This window comes from Macrotis lagotis, chromosome 7, assembly GCF_037893015.1.
Source record: "Macrotis lagotis isolate mMagLag1 chromosome 7, bilby.v1.9.chrom.fasta, whole genome shotgun sequence".
NCBI classification, from domain to species: Eukaryota; Metazoa; Chordata; class Mammalia; order Peramelemorphia; family Peramelidae; genus Macrotis; species Macrotis lagotis.
In genome coordinates this window covers 174,748,614-174,774,966 of record NC_133664.1, presented here as the reverse complement: position 1 = coordinate 174,774,966, position 26,353 = coordinate 174,748,614, and the positions used below count along the sequence as shown (strand labels likewise).

General features: G+C 38.8%; 2 pseudogenes; one reads left to right on the top strand and one right to left on the bottom strand.

The window, feature by feature from the left end:
• Positions 1 to 7,865: 7,865 nt before the first annotated feature.
• LOC141493917 (mitochondrial import inner membrane translocase subunit TIM14 pseudogene) lies at positions 7,866 to 8,344 on the bottom strand (annotated as a pseudogene).
• A 16,336-nt stretch (positions 8,345 to 24,680) lies between these two features.
• LOC141493915 (large ribosomal subunit protein eL22 pseudogene) lies at positions 24,681 to 25,162 on the top strand (annotated as a pseudogene).
• The last annotated feature ends 1,191 nt before the right edge of the window (positions 25,163 to 26,353 follow it).

Below are 26,353 nucleotides of genomic sequence, written 5' to 3'. Positions count from 1 at the left end.
CCAGGAAAATTGTATCTAGACTTCAGTAAGGCATCTGAAAAGTCTCATTTCAGAGGAAAATAGGAGAAATGTGGACTGGATAAGAATATATTTAGGCAGATTAAGAGATAGCTAGATGGATGAGTGGATAGAGTTTTTGGACCTGAAGTCAGAAAGACCTGAGTTCAAATATGGATTCACTCACTAGCTGTTGACCCTAGGAAAGGTGCTTAACCTCTTTTTGCCTTAAACCACTTGAGAAGGAAACGGCAAACCCCACTCCAGTATTTTTGCCAAGAAAACCCTACACAGGATCACAAGAAGTGAGATAAGGTTGAACAACAAGGTAAATTTAATGGCTAAATCCCAAAATAAATGGGTCAGTGTCAAAAAGGAGGAAGGTTTCTTGCAGATTGTGTCAGATCTGACCTGCTCAACATTTTAATCACCTTTGATAAAGACATAAAATACCTGTTTATCAAATGTGCTATTGCTAAAAAGGTATGAGGCTCAGTTAACATAGCATACAATCAAATTAGGACTCAGAATGGGCTAGAACAATGAATTATTCTATATGGACTAAGAATAAAATTTTATTTTTTTTAATTGTTATAACCTAATCATCTAAACATAAAAACAATTATTATAAACATAATCACCTAAACATGGAAACAAAAGTTTTTTCCAAGGCAAAAAACAAAATGAATTTTTAAAAAATCAAACTAGATGTCTTTGTATTATATCTTTTTCCAGACTTGTCCAAAGTCTTGTCACCTTTGGTTCTAAAAAAATGGAATTCAATCAGTATAAATGTAAACACCTACATTTTGGATCAAACATATAAACTTAACAAGTATAAGATGGGAGAAACATGGCTTGAAAAACCTTCATATGAAAAAGAGTTTGTAGTTGACCACAAGCTTATTATGAGCTAACTGTATGACACAAATCTAAGACTAGTCACATATCTGATATAGAGTGTGACCAAATCAGTGAAATTATAGTGCCTCCAGATGAAAGAAGGTGATAGTTCTCTTGTATTCTACTGCTCAGATCAGACCTGGAGTATTAGAGAAAATTTGGAATATATGGTAGTACCCTATCTACAGAACACTAAAAAATTCAAGAGCATTCAAAAGAAGGTGACCATGGTGATAGGGGGCCTGTGGGGAAGAAGGGCAGAGAGAGGCATAAAATCATGTTACTTTGAGCATTGGTTACAACTAAAATTGTACAACTTGAAGAAGTGAAATTCTGACTTCCATCCCTATCATTATATAGAAAGTTCTGTTTTGAAAATAACCACTGAATGGGGTGGCTAGGTGGTGCAGTGATAGAGTACTGGCCCTTGGCAGGAATACCTGAGTTCAAATCCAGCCTCAGACACTTAATAATTGCCTAGCTGTGTGGCCTTGGGCAAGTCACTTAACCCCATTGCCTTGCCAAAAAAAACCCCTTAAAATAAAGAAAATAACCACTGAAAATATCAGATTCAACAGATTTTTCTCAGTCTTCATCCTCCTTGAACCTTTCTTAAACATTTATCCTTGACTATATCCTTTGTTCTAAAACAAAACAAATTTTGCACTATGGTGATAATCTTCCTACCTCTCTGACCCTTAGTCTCCACTGGCTCCTCTTCATCTTTACATCCCTCTAAGAATGAATATTGATAATGGTTCTATTCATATTTTCTTTCCTCAATCTATCATCAAGTATTTAAGTGTGCACTCAGTACCAAATACTATGTTCGGTGGGGCAAATACAATAAAAGAAAAAACAGTCCTTTCTCTCAAGTACTTTAAATTCCAATGAGGAAGACAACATGTCCCATATTGGAGGCAAAGATAACCTGCTCTTTGGGTAAACTGGGGAAAGGTACACTGGGGAAAGGTACCTGGGGACAAAGGGTCACTGATCTCTGGGTGAACTGGGGAAAGGGCTTCTGAATTATGAATTGAATGAAAGCTTAATCTGAGGTCATGAAAAAAGCCAAGGATTCTAAGAGGAAGAAGAGAGAAGGGAGAATATTTCAGAAATGAGGGACAAACAGCAGAAAGATACAGAAATGAGAGAGGAGTTGTTGGGTATTAAGTATGGCAAGTAGGCACATTTGGTTAGAAAATAAAGTTCCTAATAGTGACACAATTAGCCTGGGAGAGCAGCCTGGAGACTGTCTGTGAAGGGCTTTCAATGCCAAATGGAGGAGATTGGTTTTCATTTTACTGGTAATAAGAAGCCACTAGAATTTATTTGTCAAACTTTGGGAAAATTTTTTTCGAAAATCACTTTGGTAGCTGTGTGGTGGGTGGGGAGAGGCTTCAGGTAGGGAGAACAATTAGAAGACTAATGAAGATATCCTGGTGATAAGTGAAGAGAATGCTAATAAAAGCAATGGCTGTTTAAATGTGTAGAAGCAGATACATATTACAAATGTTGTGGAGTTAGTTATCTGGTAGATAGGATGACTGAGAGTGAGAACAAACCTGGTATGTCCTCAACAGTAACAGGGAATCTCAGAATAAGGAAGAATTTTGGGGGAAAGATGAGTTCTGTTGAGGCAATTAGGTGGGGAAGCTGGCAAGAACAGTGGACTTACTTAGGAAGACCCAAGTTCAAATCCTGCCTCTGATGGTTACTTGCTGTGACCAAGGGTAAGTCACTTAACCACTTGCCTCAGATTCCTCTTCTGTAATATGGGGATAATAAGAGGCCCTACCTCACAGGGTTGTCATAAGGAGCAAATGAAATAATATATGTGCATCATTTTGCAAACCTTTACGTGCTACATAAATCATTATTTAGGACATGTTGCAGATGAAATGCCTTTACAATATCCAATTCAAAACATCTATTAGGCAGATCATGATACTGGACTGGCGCTCAGGAAAGAAAGCAGATTGGGAGCCAACATGATAGTGATGAAAATTGCATTTGGTATCACCAACTGAAAGAAGAAAGAGAGAAAAGAGAAGAGGGCTTAGGACAGTCTTGTATACCTGCTCAATTAGTGGGCAAGAAATGAGTAAAGGAGGCTAAGAAGGAGTGGTCATACATATATAGGAGAAAATCCAAGAGAAAGTAGTCTCCCCAAAACCTCCAAAGGGAAGAATAACTAGAAGATGATCAACATGATCATAAGTATAGACTTGTTGAATGTTGTATATAGTAACAGCAATATTTAATGAGTGACCAAGTCATTTAATCTATTAAAAATACCAAATTAACTACAAGAACCTATGAAGGAAAATGTTATCTGCATTCAGAGAACGAACTAATACATAGTTTTATATATATATATATATATATATATACACATATAAAATTATTTTACATATACATATGTATGCATGCATATACACACATATTTGTGTCTAATGATAACCATCTCCAGAGAGAGGGAAGAGAAAGAAAAAAGAAAAGAATTTGCATGATAACTTTTATACTTAAAAGGAATAACAAGATGTACATAATAGATTTGCAGTTTCATGTGTGATCCTCTTTTTTAATTCTACTATGCTATGGAAATGCTTGTTTTATTTGATAAATTAAAAAATAAAAGTTTTAAAAAAGACATTCCATGACTCCCTATTGCCTCTAAGACAGGGATTCTTAAGCTAGGGTCTTTGAACTTGTGGGGTTTTTTAAGGAAATATTTTGTTAAGTGTATTTCAATATGATTGTTTCCTTTGTAAAAGATAAGGATGGAGAAAAAGGCCATTAAATTTGGCAATTAAGAGATCATAACTAATAACTAGAGAGAATATTTTTTGGTTGAAAAATGAGGTTAGAAGTCTGAAATCAGAGTTAAGAAGAGCCAGTAGAAGTGACGGCACTGATTATAGATGGCTTTTTCAAGAAGCTCAGTTGAGGAAAAAGGGAGAGAGAGAGAGAGAGAAATAGGAAGTTGGGATAATAGATTCTAATGAGGAGTTCTTTAAGGATGCAGGAGATTAGATTATATTGTAGGCAGAAGGGAAGAAATTAGTGTATGAGAAGATGAGGATTAGAAGAGGGGATGATAGGGGGAGCAATTCTTCAGAGAAGTTGGTAGAGAAGGAGAGCAGAGAGCACAGAGGAGAAGGGAGAGGTTTTCATTAGACTGGAGTAAAAGAGGAGCTGCCCTTGACAGGAGTAGGGAGGTTTAGGAGAATAGATTCCTTCACTTAAGTGGTTCCATTTTTCACTTCTATGTAGATAATACCCAATGGGAGGTCATATGATATAATGAAAGATAGTAAAGCATTTGTAGTCTACTTTGTCACTCTCTTTGTGGCCTTGAGGTCATTTCACATCTCTGGATCTCAGTAAAATGTAAAATGAAGACACTAGAAATGACCTTTACAACTCCTCTGATCTAAATGTTATAAATCAAGGTGACTGTATGAGAAATCCAAAGTCTAAGTGCTATCAATGAGTCTCTGTCTCTATTTTCCATCTCTCTCCTGAGATCTTGACCCATGTCTCCAGATGAAGTTTTGTTACATGTAAAAGGAGGATAAATGATACTTCAATCAACTACTTTCTAGGATTGCTGTGAGGAAAATCTTTCATAAAACTTCAATCATAATGTACATATATATATATATATATATGTATGTATGTATGTATATTCTCTACTACAAATCAGTTGCCAAAGCTTCTATGTACCTCCTTCTTTTTTCCATTCCTAATTTCTCTGTGCATTTGAACACATTATCTCTCCTGCCTGGAATGTGCAACTTCCTCACCTCTACAGCTAAAGGTCCCTAGATTCTTCCACTTCAGGAGTTGCCTTCTATTGAAGAACTCTCCTAATTCTCACCCTGTTTTTCTATATCTGTTCAGATATCTTAACCTTTCATTAAAAACTCAGAAAGTTCCTTGAAGATAGGAATTTTTTTTCCTTTCTGTACATAATAAGTAGTTAATACTAAATGTTGAGTTAGATTCTTACCTGCGCCAACACCCTGTGAACCAGATCTCCAGAATATTTGCTCCCAGGACTGAAGAAATTAATCTACTTAGCTTTGGAACTCTTGTCCTAGGGCTGAGTCATGGTGAGTAGATGTAAGCTTGCTTGGCCACTCTGTCTGATTCCAGACCATTCCAGGCCACATTTCTCATTCTATCCAGCTGTCTATCCCAGACAACTTGCAAACAACTCTGCTGCTAAGAATGGAGCTCCTGGGGAGGCTAGGCAGTGGATAGAGCACCAGCCCTGGAGTCAGGAGTACCTGAGTTCAAATCTGGTCTCAGATACTTAATAATTACCTAATTGTGTGGCCTTGGGCACAAGCCACTTTAACCCCATTTGCCTTGCAAAAAAAAAGAATGGAACTCCCTTACTCCACACCTCCATCTCTTGCTCTGGGCACAGTAATCAATCAACATTATTGCTTTTGGAAAGGGCATACCAGAAGCCTTCTTTATGACTCCACTCTCCATTCTCATGAGTCCCAAGACCAAAACACCTTCCCAGGCAACTACATCCCTATGTATGTTGTCTCTCTCATTAGAATGTAAACTCAGGGCAGGGGGCAGGGCGGCTAGGTGGCATAATGGATAAAGCACCAGCCCTGGAGTAACCAGTACCTGGGTTCAAATGCAGCCTCAGACAATTAATAATTACCTAGCTGTGTGGCCTTGGACAAGCCACTAAACCCCATTTGCCTTGCAAAACTCTAAAAAAAAAAAAAAAAATGTAAACTCCTTGAGGGCAGAGACTGTCTTACATTTTGTATTTGAATCCCCAGAACATATGCCTAGTCTTTAATAAATGCCTTCTTTTTTTCATTCATTAATTGAATTTTCACTTTCCAAATTCAGCCTTTACTCTCTGTTCTGCCAGTACTTGTGCCCACCTGAAGTACAGACCATGAACATTTGCTTCTTTCATAAATGTTGTCAAGTCTTTTTCATGAGTGTGTTTTTCCCCCTTATATTATAATCTCCTAGAGGGAAGGGATGTTTTTTCTAGGTCCTCACCTCTTCCTACTCAAGCACCCACAATGGATCCATGATTATTTTTAATTGGCTGGATTTTTACAGCCTTAAGAATTGTAGCATCACCTGCTTGGGGCCCTCAGAATGGTCTGTGAATTCATCCAATATTTCTGGAGAGCAATTTGGAATTATTCACAAAGGGAAATAAACTGTGCATACTCTTTGATCCAAATACTACTACTAGATCTATATTCCAAAGAGATAAAAAAAAATCCACATGTACAGAAATATTTAACTTTTTCATAATGGCAAAGAATGGGAAATTGAGAATATGCCCTTTGATTGGGAAATGGTTGAACAGATTATGATATAAGAATGTTATGGAGCCCTATTGTTTTCTTTTTTTTTAATTCTAAATTTTGGTTTATTATGGTTTTTCTGAATTAGTTTATTCTTGGCAAATCTTAATTTCAAGTTTTTATATTATTACCTAATATCCAATTGCTTGTTCACAGAAACAAAATCTGTTTTTATCATCACTCTAGATATGAAGAATAAGTAGAAACCAGGGTTACTTTTTGGTTTGGCCCTATTCAGGCAATAACTGGTTTTAGGATGGCATGTCTTCAAACTGATGCATAGAATACAGAACAAACGGAACAAGTAAGGTAGAAAACCTGGAGGTTTTCTAATCTGCACTCCATTTCCTAATCCTCAGCCATCATTACAATTTCATTAAAGTATTAAGAATTTTCAGATCACACACACATATTCAAAGTTTGAAAAACAAACATGACTTTTTTTTTTCTGGATTTGCTTCAAGAATCCTATTGGAAGAATTCCTGATAATCTGTTTTAATAAACTCTATCCCCAAATTCAGTAGCTAATCATGTTAAAGTGTTAAAAAAAAAATAAGAGGTAACTAATGTAAACCATGGAAAACGTTGCTATTCCAATTAGAATACCTGTGTTTGCACAGGTCCACTGGATCATCATCATCCTTTGCCACTTGCAAGAAAGGCATTGGTTTCCAAAGGTTAGCAAGCTTATGGTAGATAAGTAGTAAACTGACTGACACTATTCTTCAAAACATCAATGAAACCTCTCACTCACAGCTGGTTCCCGAGGTTAGCAAGCAGACTGATACAGCTCCTTGTGCAACTGTCCCAGAGACTTTTGACAGTCGGCCTCTGGGGGGCACTTTCTAACTCACCAAGTTTTTTTTCCACACATTACCAATGTCTGTTGAATGATATGTCAGGGCAGACCAGGATGGGCAGTCATGGATAGGTTAGGATTTTAATCATTGGAGGAAATGTTCACATCGATGAGATCAGATGTGGTTGATCTCCCAAGTGCCAGCAGAAAGTACTGTTATCATTTTGTGATTCCAATAGCTGGAACTCAACAAGTTTGTTTTCTCTTTCTCCTTAGTCAGGTTAAAGCTCTTATGAGTCACTGGGAAGTCTGGACATTTTATACATGAAAGAATTTTGTATGACTAAATAGTCATTCAAAATAGTCTAAAATAAGAATGAGTTTTTTTTAAAAAGGTAAAAGCAATTTATGGAAATTGTTTAAAAAAAATTCCTAAGAACAAAAAAATATAATATTATGGGACAGTGTACTTAATGCAAAAAATGCCAAGATAAACCACATCTTTCTCTTACATGACTTGCTATATTGATTATCTATTTTATAAATCTGCAGTTATTTGAGCCTTATGGAATCAATATGGTAAATTAATATAAAATACTGCAGGCAAATGGGCACCAATTTGTTAGGTCATAAGAGGGATGATTTGTTTCTGCAGGATTCTAAATATAGGTAAGTTAACTAAGGAATCATATTTCAGGTTCTACTCAATTCCCATTAGGAAACCTATTCATAACTTATTAGACCATAACATTTGTAATCTAATTATTATAGTGGTATCAAAGTTAATGAAAAGAACAAAACAAATTATACCAACTAATGCAACCAGTAAAGAAATATTACAGCTTTTATGAGGTTATTATAAAATATCAGGACTCCTACACATAAATTGATGTATATATAAATTTAAAATTATCTGTGTACTAATTTTACTTCTTAGCTTGACTTTCTAATAAATCTTTAGCTTCATTGATTTTGGCCGCTACATAAGGAGATCCTCCCTTGTCTGGGTGGTTTAAAAGCAATATTCGTCGGTGAGCATCCCTAATTTTCCCTTTACTGGCTGTAGGACTTACTCCTAATATTAGTGCTGCTTCTCGCTTTGTCATTTTGGGTTCAAATCTGCCTCTGTAATAGCCACCACTGAAGGCACATTTTGGTAGACTTCGAACAGCTTGCTTTACTTGAGGCTCCACATGCTTCATGGTTTGCAAAACATAGCGGCCTGCAAGTCCTGCAGCGGCAACTGTCAGTCCAACTGCTACCATTGTGCTGGCCATGGCTGGGCCCCGCTGCACCCCCAGCGCAGGCCGCGCCACCGCCTCGGCTGGCGCAGCGCCCAGAGCGCCCATGCCGGGGTCACCCACAGCGGCTCGGAGCCCTATTGTTTTCTAAGAAATCATGAAAGACAAAACTTTAGAATAGTTTGGAAAGACTTATATGAACTGATGCTGAGTGAAGTGAGAAGAGCCAGAAGACCATTGTACACACTAACAGAAATACTGGTTGATGATCAACTATGATGGACTTGATCATTTCAGTAGACATATAATCAAAGACAATTTTTTTTTTTAGGTTTTTGCAAGGCAAATGGGGTTAAGTGGCTTGCCCAAGGCCACACAGCTAGGTAATTATTAAGTGTCTGAGACCAGATTTGAACTCAGATACTCCCGGCTTCAGGGCCAGTGCTCTAACCCATGCTCCATCCACTTCGCCACCCAGCCACCCATCAAAGACAATTCTTAAAGATAGACAATATCATCAATATCCAGTGAAGGAACTTTGGCATCTATATTGAGATCAAAGCTTACTATCTTCAATTTTTTAAAAATTGTCTCAAGTATTTTTTTCTCCATTTTGATTGGATTCTTCTTTTACATGATTAAAATGGATTTATGTTAAGCATGGCTGTGCATGTATAGCCTATAGTAGATTGCTTTCCTTCCGGTGGAGGGAGGGAGGAAGAAAAATGCTAAATTCAAAGTCTTGTCAAAAAATGACTGTCGACCAAAAAAAAAAGATTGGGTTTTTTTTTTAATTTTTTGCAAGGCAATGGCTTGCCCAAGGCCACACAGCTAGGTAATTATTAAGTGTCTGAGGCTGGATTTGAACTCAGGTACTCCTGATTCCAAGGCCAGTGTTCGATCCACTTCACCACCTAGCTGCCCCCCCTTTTTTTTAGGTTTTTGCAAGGCAAACGGGGTTTAAGTGGCTTGCCCAAGGCCACACGGCTAGGTAATTATTAAGTGTCTGAGACCGGATTTGAACCCAGGTACTCCTGACTCCAGGGCCAGTGCTTTATCCACTATGCCACCTAGCCGCCCCCCCAAAAACAGATTGTTGAAACTACTGTTGCATATAGTTAAAATAAAGAATTACATATTTTTAAAAAATAATTTGCCACATGAATTGATGCTGAGTGAAATGAGAAGAACCAGAAGAACATTGTACACCCTAACAGCAACATGGGGGTGATGATCAACCTTAATGGACTTGCTCATTCCATCAGTGCAACGATCAGGCACAATTTCGGGGTATTTGCAATAGAGAATATCATCTGTATCCAGAGAAAGAATTATTGAACAAAGACCAAAGACTATTTATTACCTTTAATTTATGTATTACTTTTTTGGGTTTTTTTTTTTTTGCAAGGCAATGGGGATAAGTGGCTTGCCCAAGGTCACACAGTTAGGTAATTATTAAGTGTCTGAGGCCAGATTTGAATTCAGTTCCTCCTGACTCCAGGGCTGGTGCTCTATCCACTGCACCACCTAGCCGCCCCTATTACCTTTAATTTAAAAAAAAAAACAATATTATCTTATTATGTAATTTTGTGATCTCTTATATTTTATTTTTTTCTTTAAGGATATGATTCCCCTGTCATCACATTCAATTTAGATCAATACATACACCATGGAAACAATGTAAAGACTAACAACAGACTGCCTTCTGTGGGGGGAGGGGGAGCAAGTTTAGGGGGAAAATTGTAAAATTCTAAATAAATAAATTAAATAAAAAAATAATTTGCCATCACTGTCTTTAAGCAAATTGCTCCCTTTCCTTGGGCCCCAGTTTCCTAATTTTTAAGAATCAGAGGCTTAAACTATAATCTCTAGGATCCCTATCAACCATGATTCCACAGTTTTATTCTTAATGCCATGCCCAACAGACTTTCATTTTTTTAATCTCCAGATCTCCCTTCCAGTATTTCTTTGTCCTTGACTATAATCTCCTTGTTTATTTTCTCTTCCTCCTACCTTCCTTAAATATTTTTCTTTCAGAAAACAGTTCTGCCACACTTGGAGAGTAAGAACAAAGAGGCTGCTGTGAGGTAGTGATTTGAGTCTTGGTTCTGCTTCTAATTAGGTAATGACCTTGGGCAGGTCACTTTACTGAATTTCAGTTCCTTCCATCTTTAAAATGGTGATAATAATACCTGCCAAACCTATCTCATAAGGCTATTAAGAGGATCAAATGGGATAATATATGTAAAACAACTTGTAAACCTATACCTTCTATAAATGTAAGCTCTGATTATTCAGTTGAGGCTTGAATCACAATTATCTATGTTTTTCATCACACAGAAAGATTCTCCCATTTTACTGTGGTACTCTTAAGCATTAAACTCCCCTGGGACTTTTAAAATATGCCATGATTAACACAGAGTTTTTCAAAAAGGCATCTCTTGCCTACCTGGAGGTATCTTAGTATAGCCAAAAAAAAGAATCACCTAAGAAACATAGGACTTCAAGTCTAGTCCTGGCTCTATTACTGACCAGCTGAATGGCTTCGGACAAATCATTTAAGCTTCAGAGAACTCAACAATAAAAGAGAGATAATAGCTCACACATTTATCAGTAACAATGACTCATAGCTAAATGGAGCTTTAAGGTATACAAATCACTTGCCATGCCACAATCCTATAAGGTAAGTAGTGAAAGTATTATTCTCATTTTAGAACTGGATAAATTGAGGTTCAGAAAAAGGAAGGGAAATAACTATCATCACAAAGCTCAGAAATCTAAGGGAGAGGATTTGAATCTAGCCTTCTCCTGTCTCTAAGTCAGGTGATCTTTTCATGATGCCACCCTCCAGTTTCACAGAAGAGCTATATGAAACCCAGGATTCCTAAAAGCACTTTGAAAATTGACATATATTGGAGCAGCTAGGTGGTGCAGTGGATAGAGCACCGGCCTTGGAGTCAGGAATACCTGGGTTCAAATCTGACCTCAGACACTTAATAATTACCTAGCTGTATGGCCTTGGCAAGCGACTTAACCCCATTGCCTTGAAAAATCTAAAAAACAAAAAAGAAAATTGTCATATATAATCCGGCCTCAGACACTTAATAATTACCTAGCTGTGTGGCCTTGGGCAAGCTACTTAACCCCGTTTGCCTTGCAAAAACCTAAAAAAATTTGATATATTTTAAACATAATATTGAGCAGCTAGATGGTGCAGTGGAGACATCACTGGGCCTAGAGTCAGGAAGACTCATATTCCTGAGTTCAAATCTGGTCTCAGTCACACTTATTAGCTATGTGACCACTGGCAAGTCACTTAACACAATGTGCCTCATTTTCCTCATCTGCAAATGAGCTGGAGAAAGAAATGGTAAACCACTCCAGTATCCTTGCCAAAAGAACCCCAAGTGGGTTCATGAAGGATCAGACACAACTTAACTGGCTGAATGGCATATATAACATTGGCCTGTATGTAAGATATTTAACATGGGAACCCTGTTCCAAAGAGTTTACATGAAGATACCTTCCAACCTGATATGTGCTTTGTCCTCTTGACAAAAGGCATATATACAATGCAGAGGTTTCTATTGGTTCTATATTTTGTCATCTACCTTTCCATGATGACTGGCCACCTGGACAGCTAAAACTGTTTATTTGTGTCTTTGAAAGAATAAGTCCACTCTCTTCACTCTCTTCTTTCTCTCTTTTAAATATGTGATTTAATATTGCAATAACTCTCCTTCAAATTTCCTTCAGATCTCTCCTTACTCATACCATCTCCAGTATAAGCCATTAATGCTACACTGCCAAAAAAAATATGACCCTTGAGGGAATTACTTGGACAGTAGATTCAAGGTGAAAATGAAATGCCCTTTTAAGTTTTAAGTATCTGTCAGTTTTTGTTTTTTATTTTTTTATATTCAAATATTTCTTTTGTCATGAAAGAAATAGCATCTTATATCTGATCTGCTTTGTACATTGAGTATTTTTTTTTCAGGTTTTTGCAAGGCAAACGGGGTTAAGTAGCTTGCCCAAGGCCACACAGCTGGGTAATTATTAAGTGTCTGAGATGGGATTTGAACTCAGGTACTCCTGACTCCAAGGCCAGTGTTCTATACGCTGCACCACCTAGCACCCCACTGAGTACTTAAAGAATCTTATTAATCCCTTTTATCCCAACATATGAACCAACTTTTAAGAGGTTATTCACAGTTCTACTTTAGGATAGGATAATGCAGAGATAAGGACCCAGAGACAACAAGAAAAAACCTGGCCCAACTCTTTGGAGGTCAGGTTCATCTGTGTTGAACCTGCTCCTTGTGAGTCTACCGCTGAAGCCAATTAGTCAGAGGTGGTGCCTGAGACCTTTGGTGGAGTCAGCCAGTTATTCAAAGGTTGACAATCCAGTGGGATCATTCCCTCAACTTGCCTTTGTACTCATGGTTGGGTAGTTCACTACTTATTCTGCTAAAGCTTCTACTGACTACACTGAGAAACTAGGGTTTCTAGTGTTGTCATTTACAAGCCTTCACCATTTCTCATTTTGAATCTATCAATTAAACTCCATTAGCTTCTAGAAAAAGGATTGATTGAGATATAGCAAGAATAATTGGTACAAAATATTCCCCTCCCCATCCCCAAACCTCCCCTTGTATACACAACCCTAGGAAAAATGGGTTCAAACTTAAAATATAACATGTAGCCAAGTGGGCACTTCCCATATTTTAGCCCCAGAAATCCTTTTTTCTCTTTGGGGAGTCATTGTAAAGTTCTCCATAGGTAAAGTTATCTGCCAGGCAAGTCATCCACTGTTACTGGGCTTGGCTGCTTCAAGAGGGGCTGGTTTCTTGTCAGACTGAGCTACTTACCACTAGATGCTACTGACTTACACTTTCTCAAGACCTCTTTTCAATGCCCACAATGTTTCTACTCAATCACCTCCTCTCTCCTTTGGCTTATCATCACCTCCAGTGGATACTACTATTGACTCTGGTGACCAGTGGGATTCTTTTTTTTTTTAGGTTTTTTTTTGCAAGGCAAACGGGGTTAAGTGGCTTGCCCAAGGCCACACAGCTAGGCAATCACTAAGTGTCTGAGACCGGACCTGAACCCAGGCACTCCTGACTCCAGGGCCGGCGCTTTATCCACTACGCCACCTAGCCGCCCCGACCAGTGGGATTCTTGATGAAACTCAGGTATCTCCCAAATTCACCAAGTTGCTGCCTAGATGTGTCTATTTCCAGGTATTCATTTATTTAATTTTAAGGAAAGTCTGGCCAAAAACTTCTTCTGGATCGATATTTTTGTGATGGAAAATTAGATGATCTTTTGCCTCACTTCTTAGCTGGTCATTGAAAAGCTGCTGCCTCAGACAAACTGAGGTCTGGGAAAGACTTTAATTTAGAAAGGTCATTACCAGTCATCTTGATTTATGTTTTGCCACTGGACTTCTACAACTTTGGAGGAGAGAGTAAAGCTAAAGACTTTGTACAGCTCTGTTTCACTTCAATACAATTCACTCTCAAGTCAAGACATCACCCTAATAAAATCATTGGTCCTCTCCAAGAATAAAAGATGAACAATAAAAACAAAAAACATTGTAATAGGCATCACGTGCTGACACATGCCTGCTATGTCAGAGGATGTGGCCAGCTGCTCCTGTCCCACTTGGCAGCTAGATGTAACTATCATCACTCAGAATAACCAAGGAGAAAGAGAGGTGAATAAGTTGCATCTATTGCAAGCCCATTCAGTTCAAATTCAGGATCTCTAGAAGCATGGATTCTTCTAGCTCCACTGTCAATTTGATGACTTTTCATCATCACACACCAAAACACCTCAGCCATTAAATGGCCAGAAGCAGGCTCCCCAAAATTGCCTAGTGGTTAGACTGAAAGCAGGAGACTTCTAGGATTTGAAGTATTACTGCATAAAGAGAAGCATACTTTATATTTATATTCCAGTCATTCTTTCTCCTTTCTTCAATTCTTTTTTGTTGAATTTGAAAACACTAGATTTTGCATTTGTTAACCTAAGCTCAGTTAATACCAAGACTTTCCATTACTCTATGGGACAAGAGAAATGAAGAAATTCCAGTCCCATATCCTGAACTCCTCACCTGGGAGACAAGAAGAATAAGAGCTACAGAGGAATCTTAGTATTCTGAGTGGCAGATACAACTCATTGGTGTGACTCTATTAACTGGAGTCAGTGGGTAGCTCCAGTCTGGATGAGCAGATAGGCAGAAAGGGGAAGGTCTAAACCAGGGACAATGCCTTACCAAAGTGGAGGCCCCTTGGCATGCTTCCAACAATCAATTAAATTTGGGCACTATCTTGACTTTAACAGAGTTCTGTCTTCCTAGAAGGAAAGCAAGAAGGGGAAAAATACTTTTTGAACTTGTAGAAGAAGCAAGGGAGAGTCTAATTGTGACCAAACACCCTGGGAAGTCTGTGTGGTAGCCTATTTGCCCAGAAATCTCTCTGACCTCCAATACATCCTCACCTCAATGCTGCCTCATGGCATGGGGGTGACACTTGGATTTTAAAGGATGTGCCAAAAAGGTCCAAAACTCTGTCAGCTCCTACCAAACTGAAAAGATGTGGAGCACAGGTTCAGAAGACCATGTCTTTTGTATAAGCCTTTGCTCAAGGGTCAATTTAAGGTGGAGGGGTTATCAGCAGAGAGTTGAAAAAGAATGACACCCCAAACCACAAGGCTATAATAGGTAAGCTTTTGCTTTATCTTGCCTGGGCCTAGGCCTTCATGTCACTTTCCCAACATCTTATCTTCTCACACTGCAACTGGGAGTCTCTCCCTCTCTCTTCCAACATCCCTTTATGGACTGTCCTCTCCCATTAGAGTGTAAATTCCTTACAAGTAAGGACTGTAATGCTTATTTGAATTCATATCCTTATTATATAGCATGGTGTCTAGTACATTGTGTTTAGTAAGTGCTCCATCTATCACTCTATCTTTATATAAATAGAAAAATAAGAATCATATGTCTAGGGCTGGAAGGGGCTTCAGAGGCTATCTGGTGCAACTCTTTCATTTTGCAGAAGAAGAAACTGAGGCCTAGAAGTGCAACAACTTCCTCAGTAACCACTGTCTAGTGGAAGCTCAGTCACCTGGTATTGTCTGGAAGCCACTGCCTAGCCCAGTAGAAACCCAATCTGGTGAAGAGCCAACTCGGCCATCTAGCAAACTGCTTGGCTCTAAGCAGCATCATACTGACCCATATAAGCCATCATCACCACCAAAAGAATGTTGCAAAGTCCCTCTGGAGGAAAAGAAAAGACATTGAGATTCTGTGGCTTTGTAGTTATGAATTGCCTTAGTCATATGTGTTCTCTCTATATGTCTTATACTTCACTACCACTGCATGTTAAATTTATTCCCATCCTTCCTCCCCAGTTCTGTGTGTTTCTGTGATAAAGTGCACACTAGGTCCTGGGGAACTATTGCTTTTATACCTGTGAGTAAATGTCTTTGCTAAAGATCTAAGTCTACTGACCGATTATTAATGAGAAGTATATTAATGGGAATTTGTAAACTAGTATTAATTAAGATAATCATCCACAGGATTACCCCTAGAAGCTTGAAAGCCCTAGTTGCCACCCCTCTATAGAATCAAATTCCCAGTACCAAGGGAAACTTAGGTGAGTAAGCCCTAAGGTTGGGGATGGGGTGGGAAGTGTTATGCAGTTTCACAACCGTAACTAGAGCAGAGCAGTTGGGACTATGCCCTAAGATCAGACTTGGGGAGGTCATATACTTCCTTTCAGGGGAGGGAGGAGAAGTCCATATTCCACATATCCATTCAGTTGCCAAGTTATCAATTCCTCCCCTTCTGTCCACTCATACACCTAACCTAATTCAGGCCTGTATTGCCTCCCTAATGGATTAGTGCAATAGCCTGATAATTAACACCCCCATCTGATTTCTCTACTCTCTAATCTACCCTCTACACAGCTGCCAAGGTAATATTTCCAAAGTACAAGTAAGATTATATGTCTTTTCTGCTAATTAAGCTTCTGTGGCAAAACTAAACATTTCTAATGGACATTTAAAGCCTGACTACAGATGCCCCTTCCAGACTTATTACAAAGTACCCCCCCTCATGAACTCAGTGGTTCTTTTTTTGGTTTCTCAAACGTGACAATCTCCCCTCCCCATGATTCTGGACTGACTGTTCAGACACCCTTCTTCACATCAGCCTCTTAGAATTCTCAGCTTTCTTCAGTTCCAGTTCCAGTTCCTCAGTTCCAGTTCCACTTGCTCTGTAGACCTTTTCATATATCCCATATATTCATATATCTATTTTCATATATTGCTGCTCCTGTCCCTCACTTTCCATATAAGATTGTGTGTATATAGTTTCCCCCTGATAAAATGTAAACTTCTTGAGGGCAAGAACAGTTTTATTTTTATCTTTGTATCAACAGTGGCTGGAACAGAGCAGGCATCTGGGAAGCACTTAATAAAATTCAGAATTAAGGAATGATTCCCTGGGTAAAAGAGCTGGGAAGAATATATTTAGAAATGCAGGTGATTAAAAAAAACCTCTCAATAAAATAAAGTTGAACGAATAACTATTATTTGATGGGTTGGGTGGTTATTTAGAAGACTGACATTTCTGTACCTTGAAGTCCTTCATAATTTCCTATCTTTGTGGGGAGGAAGGAATGGGTCCTGGAAAAGGATGAGAAGAGGAATTATGGGCCATTAAACGTCAGAGAGGACATCAGAGATGCCAGAAAACCTGCATCTGATGGTTTCAACCATTGCCACCTATCAACTGAATTCCTAATTCAAGTTCTGGTGTTCTCTTATGAACTGGAGATTCCTATTTCCTGACTTTTTACATGCTTGTTGAGGTTTGATGATAGAATTTTTAACTATTCTACTGATTAGCAAAATCCTTCAATTATAGGACATTATTATACTGTATTGTATTCTTACATCATTTTCTATAATAATCAAAGCAATCTTACAATGATTGTTGTACACATTTTTTAAATCAATGAAGAAAACAGTGGCATAGTGCTATAAGGCAAGAAGATTTGATTTCCTATTCTACCTTTGATACTAGTTTTGTGAACTTCTGAACACTTAATATATATTTGCTTGTTGATTCTCTAGCACTTATATAAGTTTATGCATAAACAATTATAAATATTTAGGAGTATTTTTTTACAAGGCAATAGGGTTAAGTGACTTACCCAAGGTCACACAGCTAGGTAATTATTAAGTGTCTGAGGCCGGATTTGAACTCAGGTCATCCTGGGGGATGGCTAGGTGGCACAGTGGATAGAGTACTGGCCCTGGAGTCGGGAGTACCTGAGTTCAAATCTGGTCTCAGACACTTAATAATTCTCTAGCTGTGTGGCCTTGGGCAAGTCACTTAACCCCATTGCCTTGCAAAAACCTAAAAAAAAAGAACTCAGGTCATCTTGACTCCAGGGCCGGTGCTCTATCCACTGCACCACCTAGCTGCCTCTGGATTGTTTTAATTTAATCATTCATTTATTCAGCTACCTATTGATGCCCTCAGAGGTCCCTTTCTATATGTGACATTCAATGAATTATAGGTGATAGTTAAAGCCTGTGGAGTAAATAAATTTATTAAGAGAGAGAATATGGAGATAGAGAATACTGAGTTAAAGATAGAACTTTAAGGAACATCCAAACTTTGAGAGCAGTAAGATGAAGAGGAGACAGATTATGGACATAAGAAAAATGAAAAGCTGGAGAAGCAGAAGAACTAGGATGTTGTCCCCAAAAATTCAGAGGAAGTTTTAAGAGTCAATGAAGGGGAGGGGTGGCTAGGTGGTGCAGTGGATAGAGCACCAGCCCTGGAGTCAGGAGGACCTGAGTTCAAATGTGACCTCAGACACTTAAAAATAACCTAGCTGTGTGGCCTTGGGCAAGCCACTTAACCCCATTTGCCTCGCAAAAATCCTAAAAAAAAAAAAACAAAAAACAAAAACACAAAATGATGCATGGACCTTAAAAAGCCCCAAAAGGGTAAGGACATTGAATTTAACAGCTAAGATACTGTTGGTAAACTTGAAGAGAATAATTTCAATATAATGCTGGAGTCTGAAGAAAGTGGGACTTACAAGGAACAGAAAATGAGTGGGTAGTGAGGAAGTTGAGTCAACAAGAGTAAACTCTATTAGTTGTGGCTTTGAAAGGGAAGAAAGATATAAAATGAAAGCTTGAGGAAATGACAGGTGAAGGTTATTTGTTTCGTTTTATTTTAAGGATGGGGAGATATGGGCAGCATAGATAAGAGCCAAGAGCCCAGATAGTAGAAGTAGTAACAAAGGGCCAAGTTCTTGGAAAGGGCAGGAGGGGTGGTGTAAGGAGTAAAATTGGAGGGGTTAAGACCTTAACAATGGTCATTTCCTGAAACAAAGGAAAAGGAGATGAATGAGGATAAAGTTTAAAGATTTTGAAATATGGAGAAGAAAAAAATGAAGGAGCTCAAGACAGAGTGCCTCAATTTTTTTTAAAGTAAAATAAGACTTTTTTTGAGAAAAGAAACAATTTAGGATAGCCACTATGATAAGCATGAAAGGCAATTAGGTAAGAATAAATGGACTGTCCTTCTTGGGTGATAATCCATGAGTAATAAGTAGATCAAGTTGGCAATATTGTATAATATCCCCTAGCTGTGAAGGTCAGCATATGATCCGAATGGAGGGAACAATATCTAAGGGTCAGTCCAGTGTCAACAGTGGAACAAAGGATTCAAAAGTAGAAGTCAGGGTATGGGTCAGGTGATTAAGAGTGAAAAATGAGGCCTGAGCAGGAGTGATTAACTAGGAGAAAAGGAAAGAAAAAAGGGACAGGAAATGAAGATAAGGATGGTTAATAGGTTCAGGAGAAGTGAAAGCAAGAGAGAGATAGGATAGATTATGATGAGTGAGGGGAATTTCAGAATTCAAGATCATGGAAATATCAGTTATGGATGATGGTAATAATGTAGTGAAGATCTGAGCACAGGATTTGAAAGGGTTGGTAAATTGGGAGATGAGGAATTCAAGGAGATATCAGAGTGGATGTTGGGATCCTCCCTCAGTGGTAGGAATCAGAATTGAAAGATTCACATTCTAATCTCCTTGAGACTGGAACATATGAGGGACCTTGAGGCTGGAAGATAATAGCACCAAGAACCTGGTCTGAGTAATATAGACAGATGCAATAAAACTAAAAAGATAAAAATGTTCAGATTAATGGCATCAATGAGTAAAAAATATGTCATAGGACATACAAGAAGATTGGCCCTACAGTAGGGAAAGTGGCCTGAGATACAGTTTCTTCTAGAGATGGTGATTTCTTATTTCCAAAAGATGGAAATAATGTGGAAACAATGAGCTCTAGGATGGAGAAAAGTTTGTTAATTATAGAAAGAAATTCTGGTGGACAGAGTATACACCCTTTTCTTTCCTTTCACATTGTCAACACCCTGGTGCAGACCCTCAACATCTCATACCTGGACTAGACTGTCTATCTGTCACACGTTGTCCAATTAATCTTCCTAAAGTACAAGTCTGACCATCCTAACCTCTCATTTCTTTTTTTTCTTCCTTCCTTTGTTTTTTCCCTTCTTTCTTTGACATTCAGGGTTAAGTGATTTGCCCAAGGTCAGAGAGCAGGTCTGATATACTGCAAAGTGGGGGCTCTATCCATTTCACCATATCCCACCACTCCTCTTTTCAATAAATGAGCAGTTACCCATTACCTCTAGGATCAAACCCTAAATCCTGTTTGGTTTTTTAAGCTAGCCACTTCTTCCCTTTCCAGTCTTCATTATTTCCATCCACATAATCTGTGATCCAGTCACACTGGCCTCCTAGATATTCCTATCCCACTTTATCTCCCACCTCTACATTTTCAATAGATATCCCCAATGCCTAGAACTCTCTGCCTCCTGACATCCCTGGCTTCCTTCAAGTCTCAGCTAAAATACTAACTTCTGGAAGACCTAGAGGCAGCTATGGAGCATTGGCCCTTGACTCAAGAGAAACTGGATTCAGGGGGCAGCTAGGTGGCACAGTGGATAGAGCATCAGCCCAGGAGTCGGGAAGACCTGAGTTCAAATCCATCCTCAGACACTTAATAATTACCTAGCTGTGTGACCTCAGTCAAGTCACTTAACCCCATTGCCTTAAATAAATAAATAAATAAATAAATTTTAAAAAGAGAGCTTGAGTTCAAATCTGGCTTCAGATACCATGTGACTCTACATGGGCTTCAGACATTATATTGGCAAATCACTTAACCTTGATTGCCTCCCCCCCCAAAAAAAGAATAAAAAGCCTTTATTATCCCTCTTTAATCTAGTGCTTCTATCTAAAATTATCTCCAATTTGTCCTGTATATATCTTATTTGTACATAATTGTTTGCATCTTGACTTCCCTCATTAGACTGTAAACTCTTTGAGAGGAGGGATTTGTCTTTTGTCTTTCTTTGTATCTCCCCTCGCCCACCCCATGCCACTTAGCACAGAGTAGGTCTATAATAAAAGTTTGTTGACTTGACAGTGGAAGATGATAGGACAAAGCTAAAGGATAGGGCTGAGATAAATATAGATGAAAGTATGAGGAAATAAAGGAAAAAAAGATTTTGCCTTTGGTAACCAATGACGCTAAATCACAAAGATTAAAGGATCAGAAGTTGGAATTACTTAGCCATAAGATGAAGAAAAAAAACTAATTCACTAGAGCTACCACTCTTCAGAGTCCTCTGATGACTAAGCACAGTCAATACAAGAGTAGTAAGTAGTACTGGCTTCCACAGCTTCTAGATCCAAACAGTGGGAATCTGGGGATGGAAGTTGCTGAGAAAAACAGAAAAACCAATTCATAAATTGGTTTTTACTGATTCTAGTCTCAGTCTTAGTTTTGCCTCTTACTAGTTATGTGACCTTAACTTCTATAAAGTTCAATTTTCTAATTTATAAAATGAAAAGATCAGAGTTGGTATCCTATTTCCATAGTCAGAGCACATTTAGAATATTTCTTTCAATTCTAAGCCCCCCCCCCCTCCAAATTTAGGAATAATGTTAAGTCAAACCATCTCCAGAGGCAGGTGACTAGGATGGTGAAGTCTCTCAAGTCATGTCAAATGTCAGTGGACTTGATTACTATTTTTCAGATATGATACTGAGAGGACTCTTTGGGTCTGGGTGGGATTAGACAATGTCCCATATATCTGGATTGGATTAGATGACTTCTGGTGTACCCTAGTCCAAGAGTCTGTGATTCTGTAGCTAGAAGATTCCTAAAGTCTTCTCCAGCTATGACATTCTTTGGTTTGTTGATTCGTGATGAGGATGTCATGGAGACACAATGGTAGTTTTAATAGAAATGACAGGATTCAGATTGCAAGGAGTAAGTACTTTTTGGTCACATATTAGACATATATATTTGTGAGTATATGTGTGTGTGTATGTGTGTGCATATTCACAAAGTTTTGTTCTCAGAAGCCCTAGAAAACAAGGTGTCCCTCTTACTACTTGAATGAATGGAAACCAAAATGAACTGGAGAAGGTTGGAGACAAAGTATTTTCCAGGTGGAGATATACCAACATATGAAGCACTTAAATCCCTGATGCATGTACCACTGGGCAAATCAAGTAGTCACAATGTAAAAGAAGTATGGTTATATGGGAGCACTTCATTAACTTGCTTGGCCGAGCAACTTCCATCTAAAGAATGCTGGAGAGTTTGCTTCTGGAAGAATAAGGATGAAGAATCAGGGATATGCTTCGAGAGATTGTGGGTCATTTATAGACATTCTATAACAGGTTCAGGTCAGTTAATCACTTGTGAAGGAGAGCCTCTTTGATTGGTTTTTGAGGCATTCAAAAAATGCCTGTTAACATCAATCACTGGCTCTATCATCTCAGTGGCCCTTGGTGAATCTTGGTTACTCTTGCTCACTTCATCCAGTGAGAAAACATGCTATAAAAGGAAGGGATCTTCTTCTCTTTGAGACCATATGGCTTCCCTAGAAATAAGCCTTGGTACTTTCTGCATTTGTTCTTTTCCTTTCTTGGTGAACAGAGTGGAGCTTCAACTTTTCTTCAGCTACCTAGAACCCCAGTCTAGGTTTTTTTAAGTTGGTCCAACATTGATGTTTTGAGGACCAAGGAACAGCCTTTTCTTCCTTCCTTCCTTTCTTTCTTTCTTTTTGTTTTTGCAAGGCAATAGGGTTAAGTGACTTGCCCAAGGTCACACTGCTAGATCATTATTAAGTGTCTGAGGTCTGATTTGAATTCAGGTCCTCCTGACTCCAGGGTGATCTATCCACTGTGCCACCTAGTTACCCAGTACAGCCTTTTGTACTTGAGTCAGAAAAAAACTGAAATGAAGAGTCATCTGATAATGAAACCATCTTTGGACTTTATCTCAGTGGGATCAATGCTATAAAAGAAATTAGTCTAAATTTTGAGCCTACTTTTCAGGAACCCAAGGGGCAAAGGAGAGCATATCCCAGAAATATTGGAAGAAATATTTAAATAATTGTTCTTGTTATATCCTTGAAGCTAATATACTTTTGCAAATGAAGTTAATTGGTTAAATGAGGTTCTAGTTATTGGTGCCTATCAATGAAGGAGGGGAATAACTAGTTGGGGGGGTGGTAGGGTTTGAGCTATGATACTGGAGAAAAGATACAAACCTCAGCCCCCTCAGTTACCTCCCAGAACTCTGAAAGGTAGATAGTTTTCCTAGTTCTAGAAAAGAGCCAGAAAACACTTGCCAGAAAAGGATTAGAGAATCATAGATGAAAGGATCTTGAGGCCAAATAGTAAAATCTATCATTTTTCATATAGTGAAGAATTGGCCAATAGGTACCCAATCCTTTGTGCACACTTAATCTGCTCTGCCTGGCACAAACCCAAAAGGATTTCTGAGGAGAAAGCTAAAGGCCTAAACTATTGGCCAATCCCACTGTGAACTCAGAAGAGAAAACCTTGATCCAGAGAGATCCATGAGTTGTCCAAGGTCACACAAACAATAAGCATTAGGCTGGATTTGAATTTATGTCTCTGACACTAGAGCCAGGGCTCTTAGTTTTTCCCTGGCATCTGGAAACATGGTATATTGAAGAGTTCCAAGTTTGGAGACTTGATTTCCAATACTCTTTACAAAATGAATGGCCTTGGACCAGTTACTTCATAGGACTCTGTTGTAAATTTCATTAGAAGAATCCTCGAGTCCTATCTCTAAATTTACAGATGAAGAAACTAAAGGTCAGGATAATTAAATAACTTGTCCAAGATCACATATCACAATAGATATATAGATGGGATCTGAACCCTCTTCTAGATTTTTTTTTTTTTTAGTTTTTGCAAGGCAATGGGGTTAAGTGGCTTGCCCAAGGCCACACAGCTAGGTAATTATTAAGTGTCTGAGGCCGGATTTGAACTCAGGTACTCCTGACTCCAAGGCCAGTGCTCTATCTACTGAGCCACCTAGCCCCCCTGAACCCTCTTCTAGAGCTTCCCCCCACTATACTATGCTCTGAACCTGCTACCTCTTCTTTGAACAGAGAAGCTAGCTTGGATTAAATGAACTCTTTCATCTCAGCACCAAGAAACTGGGAAATACTTATAGGCAGACTAACTAAAGTCCTTCATTCAAGAATAGGCATCTAGTCCTAGGCCCTGTCAGCTCTCTTTTTTTGGCAAGGCAGTGGAGTTAAGTGACTTGTCCAAGGTCACACAAGCTAGGTAATTAAGTTTCTGAGGTCAAATTTGAACTCAGGACCTCAGTTTCTTCTCTTTAAGGATGTACAATTTCTCTAAGAATGGGGATAAGGCATTCAGTCTAGGTCTTTCCACAATCTTTTTCCCCTGTATTCTTTGACATTCCTTCTCTCTCTCTCTCTCTCTCTCTCTCTCTCTCTCTCTCTCTCTCTCTCCCCCCCCCCCAATAGTTTCTTCCTCATTCCCACCCTCCTCTTAAGGTCTCTCTTTTTCACACTCTCTCCTATGTTTTCTCCTTCCAACCCCACCCTAGTCTCTCCCACTTTTCCCCACCCCCTACATAAAACTTGCTGCCACGGATTGAGTCATTTCCTCCCTTCCCCATTCCCCTTGAAAATCTTTTAGTTTGTTTTTCAGCCTCCAGTAAGTGCCAAACCCCAACCCCACACCCATAACCTGAATGTCCAGTTGGAGCCCAGGGCTGAGGGTGTTTTCTCAGTCAAGGATAACGTTTCTCCCACAGGGGATTGATTTAGATAGGGTGGGGCAGGGCAGGTGTGTGAAATTTTGCCATTTGAGGTTTTTGTTTTGTTCTTAAAGACCAAGAGAAAGCAGGAATGAGACTAGGGAATGAAGGACAGAGGAGAACTGACTTGTAGGGGAAAGAATGGAGGGGAGGGAACACTCAACAAAGTTGGGTGAAGGTGAACCATAGGAAAAGATACTAGACCTTTCTGCCTGCTCCATCACCATGGCTCCCGTGAAGAAATCTGCAATGAAGGGCAGCAAAAAAAAAGAAGCAAGTTCTCAAGTTCACCTTTGATTGTACCCATCCTGTGGAAGATGGAATTATGGATGCAGCTAATTTTGAACAGTTTTTTCGAGCATGAATCAAAGTGAATTGGAAAGGCTGGCAACCTTGGTGGCAGAGTTGTAACCAAAAGTAAGATAACCATGACAGCAGAGGTGCCCTTTTCTAAAAGGTAATTGAAGTACCTGACAAAGAAATACTTAAAGAAGAACAATCTACTCGATTGGCTGTGGGTGGTGGCCAATAGCAAGGAGAGTTATGAATTACAGTACTTCCAGATCAACCAGGATGAAAAGGAGGAAGAGGAGGAAGATTAAACCCTTTTTGGGTCTGGATACATTTCGTATATGATCTCAAATAAAATTTGAACCAGAAAAAAAAGGAAAGGATACTAGAGAACATTAGAGTGATGAATAACAAATCAGTACATAACACATGAGCAACCTGACACTGGGTGTAATGAAGGAAGCACAGCATCAGAGAAAAAGTTGATGAGACCAGGGCGCCAGAGAAGTGTGTGGGATAATGAAGTAAAAACAGCAAGTAATGATACAAAAATGAGAATAAGGATAGGCAGAGACTGGGGGAGCAGGATAATTGATACTTAAGCTCTGGCACTAGAAAGCCCAAATCTCTGATCTTACTTCTGCTACTTATTATTACTTACTGATCTTGGGTAAGTTTATTAACCCCCCTGAGCCTCAGTTTCAACATCTGTAAATGAAGATTGGACTGGATGACCTTGAGATCCCTTTTGTCTTTAGAGGCAGAGGATACAAGACAAATCCTCTTTGGTCCCTTGACCTCCTAAGAATTCTTCCTTCTTCCTTCCTTCCTTCCTTCCTTCTTTGACCTCTCAGGGAACCAGCCAATTACGAGAATGGAGATGATTAATCTCTGCTGGTTCTGCTGCTGGTAAATTATTAGCTGGCAATACTATTAAATAATACACACAAAGAAGTGTTTCCTCTCCAGTAACTAGGCTTCCTCTCTTTCCTTTGCTCTAAGTAGGGAAGGCTCATCTCATTTTCCTGCTCAGGAAGTTATTCTTGGTCTATGGAGTTCAAAAGAGCCAGAATTCATTGATTTTTCTCCCATTAATTTGAGAGTACTCTCCAAACAATCCTTGGGTTTTGTTCTTAATTTGCAACAATACTGAATGTGGGGCAAGAAAAGAGGAGGAAGAAAAGAAAATAGGAAGAAGGTGAAAGAGAGAAAAGATAAAGAAAGAGAGGCAGAGTTGAAGAAAGTGACAAGAGAAAGAGAGACAGAGAGAGAGAGAGAGAGAGAGAGAGATGGAGACAAGAAAGAAACAGTCAAAAAAAGAGGGAGAAAGAAAGGGAAAAACACACAGAGGAACACAAAGTGGGAGGAGGGAGTAAGATAGGGAAAGAAAGGAGAAAGAAGAGATAGAGAGAATAAAGTGGCATCAATAAGACCAAAAGAGAGAGACAGAGATAGAGATAGAGAAAGAAAAACAGAGACAGTGATAGAGCTAGGGAGAGAGGCACAG